General features: G+C 37.0%; 1 pseudogene; it reads right to left on the reverse strand.

The window, feature by feature from the left end:
• Window positions 1–5,929: 5,929 nt before the first annotated feature.
• Window positions 5,930–6,500, reverse strand: LOC150059696 (large ribosomal subunit protein eL15 pseudogene; annotated as a pseudogene).
• Window positions 6,501–6,867: the final 367 nt, after the last annotated feature.

Genomic DNA, 6,867 nt, shown 5'->3' on the forward strand with positions numbered 1-6,867 from the left:
GAAGAGGCTATGAAAGTTTATAAAGGATCTGTAGGGTGATTATTTTAATTTTAACAATGTAGATAACACTTAGAAGATTTTGTCAAAGGGAGTAAATTATCTTAGTATCTGGAAAAGGAGAAATAAAAAACAATCTACTGTGATGATAATCAGAAAGACAAGCAAAGTAGAGGGAATAAAGTCACAGTGATTTATTAAGCATGACAACTGGTGCTGATGGGTGACATGATAAAAAGCCTAATGTTAGATAGTTTTGCAATAAAAAGGTCATCTGGGATTGTGATAAGAACAATATTCATAGAATATTAGGGGCAAAAAATGAAGAGAAAATGAAAGAGAAATCTCAATGGAGTCTTATCTTTATTTTTCTAGTTAAGAAACAATTATGTGCTATTTTGAGTTAAGTTTCAGTCTTTTAACAAAAATAAGGCCCAAGTCATATTCTTTTTCAAAAGATAGGAGTCTGATTTCTAGGGCTAAATAGTGAACATGTTGTGTTCATACAAAATAAAGCTTTACAGGACTACAACTCAGACAAAATCCTTTCCTCATGGGCTGGAAGTTTGGCCTAGTGATGAGTACTAATCTAGCATGCAAGAAGACTGGGGTTAGATTCCTTGCTCCTACATATAGAAAAAAGCCAGAAGTGGTGCTATGGCTCAAGTGTAGAATTGTAGCCTTGAGAAAACCCAAGGAGAGTGATCAAGCCCTGAGTTCAAGCCCCAGGATTGGCAAAATAAACTCCCCTCCCCCCAGAAAACAGTACTCTTTTCATCATTTCTCTGGTCCTGATTACCAGCACCATTATTCAAAGGCATGCAGCTGGATATTTGAAAATCTTGTCCTTATCTAGAGCTCATCAACTGGTACAGTGTGGACGGCTCCAGTGTGTCATATTCTTTCTACAGTTCTGTGTTTAGTGCATGAGTTACTCACAGATTGAACATAGGCAACTTCATTTCTGTTATGTTATACTTCACAGAAATATCTGTTAACATCTGTCAAAGTTCTATGGAAACTGAAGCATAATATACCATAAGATTTCACATTGTGTTTTATATCCTTTCCATTAGAAGTGAGAGCTCATTGGAAGGTAGAGCTCATCTACATTTTGGCATTTTAATTCAAAATGTCAGAACAAAAAGAAGCTATTCCATATATCAGAACTGTCATGTAGGAAAAGTTTATTTTAAAATGTATATTTAGAAAACACTATTTAAGCAAAAATGTATTTGTATTATATTTTGGAATATAGAAAAAAATCAAACGACTATTAAAAAATTTATACCTATCCAGAATAACTGCATGATGAATAAGATTGTGTTATTCAAAAAGGGATTGTGACAACTACAAATGATAAAAATATTACAGGAAGGTAAAAGGGGAAACACAGGGTTCCTAATCATGGGTCAAAATTCCCTGCATAAAGATCCACAATTGCAACAAATCAAAGGAAGACTGGATAAATGGGACTGTTTGACACTGAATTATTGCTTGGTGCATGTCAAAGGACATAGCTAGCACTATAAACAGCAAGCCTGCACAATGAGAGAAAATCTTTATTAGCTAAGCATCAGACAAGGGCCTCATATCTAAAATACACTTACAGCTCAAAAAATTAAACCCCCAAAACAAACCCTTCGAGAAAGCAACAACCCTATTAAAAAATGGGCTTGAGGCTTCTCAGTAAAAGAAGTAAGAACAAGAAGTATACACATGAAGAAATCTCTGTCATGAAAGAAATGCAAATCAAAACAACATTGAGATTCCACCTCACAGTAATTCGAATGACTATTATTAAGAAAAGGGATGTGGCCAAATGGGAATGTGACTACTTGTTTAACCACTCTAAGCAGTTTTGAGGTTTCTCAAAAGACTAAACATTTTGCTTCCCTATGATCAAGCAAGTTTTTTGGGCATTTATCCAACTGATCATAAACCAGATCACACTAAAGCTACCAGCACAACCATATTCATTGCAGTACTATTATTTTTAACCATAGCTAAAATACAGAATCAATGCAGATGCTCCTCAGTGGACAAATGGATCAAGAAAATGTGGTATCTACGCACAATGAAATTCAATGCTTCATCAGAAAGAATGATATCATTCTTAGGGAAATGGAAAGACATAAAAAATTAGATTAAATGAAGTTAACTAGACACAAAGAACCATAGGCTGTATGGTTGTTGTAATCAGAATATGCCTAGAAACCTACAAGTAAACACAATGGATGGTAAAAGATGAAAAATTATACCTGGACAGGATAAATAATTCTAGTATCTCCACTGGAGCTACATCTTAACTTAAACCACCTGATTCCCTTGTTATTTTTTTTTCCCCTTTCCTCCTCTCCCATGGAAAAATTCAGATCTAGCCCTTTCAGGGAGGTAAAAATCTTGTTTTTCTATATGACACAGAAAGAGGAAAGTCATCTTTTTAATGCTATACTACATTTCCTTGCAACTACTAAGTGATAGCAGTTAAAATGTGTTTCCATGGTATACATCGTGTTCATGACCCCCTTGGCTGGGAAGGAGAGAGTACCTCTGGTTGCAACTGGCAGTCACATTGTTGATTGAACTCTTTTGGAACTGACTAAGAAAGATTGCCTTGTTAAAGAGGTTCGCTTGCTTGTTTTTCTTTTTGCCTGTTTCACGGAACATATTAGAACTGGAGTCCCAATCCCTTACATTTCATAGTTTCACTTCTTTCACTGGTCCCATTCTTCCTTCCAAATTGACCTCTTCTACTTTCAAACATTCTACATTCTGAATATGCTAGAAAACAACCCATGAATGTCTCTCTAGATCTGGCTTATTTCATTTAACATAATAATACGCAGTTGCATATAGTTTCATGCAAACAACATAATTTCACTCTTCCTTAAGGCTTAATAGAATTTAATTATATACATATATAGAAATTTATATGTGTATGCATGTACTTGCATACACTTATATAAATACACACAAACTATTTTCTTTATTTACTCTTCTTTTTTAAAATAGTATTATTATTAAGGACTTGTATGAAGAAGTTATACTTCCACAAGTCAGTTAATGAGTGCAATGTTTTTTGGACAATGTCATCGTTCCTTCACTTTCCACCACTTTCTCCCTCCCATCCCTACCTATAATTATGTAGTTCATTTTTTATATAATGTATATTGAATACCATGGCTGCATTTCCTTCCTCAACTCCTATCCCCTGACCCCTATGCCATCCAAAAAAGACAACAACAATAAAAAGAAAACAAACAACATCACCAACAAGAATAGCAACAACAACAAAACCCATGTTTCCATTTCCTGGAATTCTTTTGGATAAATAGCATTTTAAATGCTCAGAGTCGTTATGCCTTTGGATTCCTCTCTTTTAAGTGTATCTTCCTTTAGTTAGTTTTGAGTGCACAGAGCCTTGTGTAAGTTATGTTCAGTTGTATTTTTTGATCTAGCTTCCACATAGGATAGAAAATATGGTCCATTTGTATTTTTGATCCTGGCTTACCTTGGGTAACATGGTTTGTTCTCGTCCCTCCATTGTCCTGAAAATGACATAATACTATTTTTCCCAATGAATGAGTAAAATTCCATTGTGTATATGTACCTCATTTTTCTTTTCTTTTTTTTTTCATTTCACTCAACAGGCGGTGGGCTGTTTCCATATTTCACTATTGTGAATAGTGTAGCTATGAATATGGAAGATCAAGTATCTTTACTATATCCTGACTTATAATGCTGTGAGTAGATGCCCAAGAGGTATCCATTTTTCTCTTGATGGGCACCCAGGCTGCTTCCATAACTTTGCTATGGCGAATTGTGCTACAATAATCATAGGTGTGCAGATATTTATAATGTATGTTGATTTACATTCCTTTGAATGTATCTTTAAATATATTTGAAAATATATTTGAATATGTATATATATTGAACACACACAACACACACACATGCACACCCATCATACACATACACTCAGGGGTGGTATAGTTCCATCATGTGATCAAGTGGTAGCTCTATTTTTAGTATTATAAGGCGCCATTATACTGTTATCCACAGTTGAACTAATTTATGTTCCCCCCAAACTGTGTATTAGGGCTCCTTTTGCTTCCACATTCTTGGCAGCATTTTCTTTGCATATTTTCTTGAGGATCATTGTTCTGACTGGCTAAGATAGAATCTCAATGCAATTTTTAATTTGAATTTCCCTGATTATTCACAAAGTTCAATATTTCTTCAAATATTTATTTGCCATTTATTTTTCTTTCGATAATTACCTGGTGAATATGTCCTTTTATTGATTCCATTATTTTCCATTATTTGTTCTTTAATTTTTATTTCTCTTTATGTTCTATGAATTAGCCTAGAAGTATGATACAAATAGTTAGCAAACATTTCTTTCCCATTGTGTACCTAAGATACTTTTCTTGCTTTAGGGAAACTTTCTTACTTTATACAATCCTATTTCTCTATTCCTGGTATTATTTCTTGAGTTGTTGGAATCCTGGTCAGAAAGTCAATTATGTGATGCCTATATGTTGAAATGTCTTCCCTATGTTTTCTTTCAACAGTTTTAAAGCTTCTGGTTATTACCTTTGCTTTAGGAGAAACAACAATTTTTTTCTACTTGTTCGATACACATTTATTCCTTTAGTTGAACAACCTCTATTTACAGAAAGTCTCAAAGGAGCCTGCTATGAATATTTCCTGGAAATCAGTAGGCCCTTTTAAAACCCCAGAGATAGATCAATTCAGAAAAGACACCAATTAGATTTGGAAATCGAACAACCACTGACAAGAAACATAGAATTTCTAATAAAAGAAAATTATTCCTGAACTTATTTCTTACCCAAACATCCACTGGGAAACTGTGTTGTATACTAGAAGACAGGATACAAATGAAAATACAATGTATTATCAAGCTCAAAGGATGACCTAATCTTGTGGAATGCAAGAATTTTGAGGGTAATTTGAGCAAGGATGAGACACCCATAAAGCTAGATTGGAAATCACAAATATATACTGTCTTCTTAGTAGCCTTAATAGCACAGATGAGTTGTTCTAAGATGGTTTGACTAGATCAAGTAAAGCCTAAGCCCCTCCCCCCATTGTCAATCTATCACAGGGACTTTAAATGCAGATTGAAACTTCATTTTTAAGCTCCCATTCAAAATGTCAGTGCTAGTTTACCCCACCCCACATCTACTGCTAAGCTTACAAAACTTAAGGTAAATTTCTACTCACATTTCTATCAGCTTCAAAGTACCAGTATCATCCTAACTGACAACAGTAACACCCTTTCATAAACTTCTGATAATATGGAGACTTGGGAAATTCTACTCAAGCTAGATTTTCTTAAAGGAACCATGTAAGAGATTTATCCAATTTTGAAAATGGCATTTGGAAAGCTTTCTGAAAAAGCAATTCCCTGACTGTTTAACATGGGCTGACTCTAAGTGCGTTTCTACACAATCAAATCTGGGTAGCATGTTCTCATCTGACAAATCTCAGAACCAAATGTAATCTTGTCTGTGCTTGTCCAATTTCCCAAACCCCAGCCACTTTACCCAACACCTTCCCAATACAGCTGCAGGTTCCAGCACATGCACTGGACAAGTCTACAGGGCTAGTCTCAGTGCTTCTCTTTTCAAGAATTTATTTCACAACTATTATACTACACAGCAATGTTTTAAATATTGATCTAGTTCCTTAATAAGATGAAGCAGAGGCAGAAAAGGTTTGATCTTAGGAGAAACAAGCCACACCATCACTTGAGATGTCAAACATTATTGCACTTCCATAACTTGACAAAACTGTCATGAACTAATCTGCAGACTAGTTCTAACGGACAAATAGCCCCTTTAAGTAGACATGACCGTCCTGAATTGGTTATTAGGAATGAGTTGTACAAATGTGACTTTCATTATTAGCGGTATGGGAGGAGCTGGAGCATATTGCGCCCTGTCCATGCTGCTAGGCGAGGACCCCCGATAGTGTGATGAAATTTGTGACCCTTGCAGAGGCCACGGCTCTTGCGGCCTGCAGAGCTCAGTCCACTCGTGTCTGTGTTTGTGGACTCGTTTGGGGTGAGCCACTGGGTGTGTCGGGATTTCTTCTGCTGGCCTTCTGGAAGGGAATCAATGAGGAAAACCTCAAAGAATTTGTATGTGGAAACTTCACCAGATCAGTAAGAATTCAGGACTCTTCGAGCTCTTCAGTGACGCCAGCTCGTTCCTCGGCGACAGACTGAAGGCTGTGATGGATACTGTGATGGACAGGCTGGCCGTAAGTTGCACCCTTAGGAAGCGCGCGTTTGCGGCCATCCTGGCGCACTCGAATCCTGTAAGTGACCTTGTATCTCAGGCTGCCTGCCTTATCTGGCCTGGAGTTGCGGGGTTCCTGGTGCAGTGGTGCTGGCAGCAGAGGACTCTGAAGACAGCACACCCCATTCCACTCTTCTTCCTCCATAGCTCCTGGATGGACTGGTAGGCACCCATCCTGGCTTACCAGATGGCTGCCGCCAGACCGAAAGGAAGAGACCTTTCACAGCATTTGTGATGACAGCACCACACATCTGAGTAGAAAGCAACCAAGAAAATGGGTACCTGACTTCGATACTCGCAAGGCATGAATTCTATCGACCCCCCAGATTAGAGCCAAATAAAAACACGGCATGGGTTAATGCCTGGGCTATGTCCATGCTACTCTTGTTAGATTGTTGCTCTGTGCCTGAACTACAGATACTATAAATACTGACCATATGCGGTGGCTCACAGTTGTAATTCCAGGTGTACAGTAGAAAGCACCATTTGAACCAATCCCAGGTTAAAAATGAGCAAGAATCTCTTGTAACCAACAAGTACT

This window comes from Megascapheus bottae, chromosome 8 (genome assembly GCF_031878675.1).
Source record: "Megascapheus bottae isolate mThoBot1 chromosome 8, mThoBot2.hap1, whole genome shotgun sequence".
NCBI classification, from domain to species: Eukaryota; Metazoa; Chordata; class Mammalia; order Rodentia; family Geomyidae; genus Megascapheus; species Megascapheus bottae.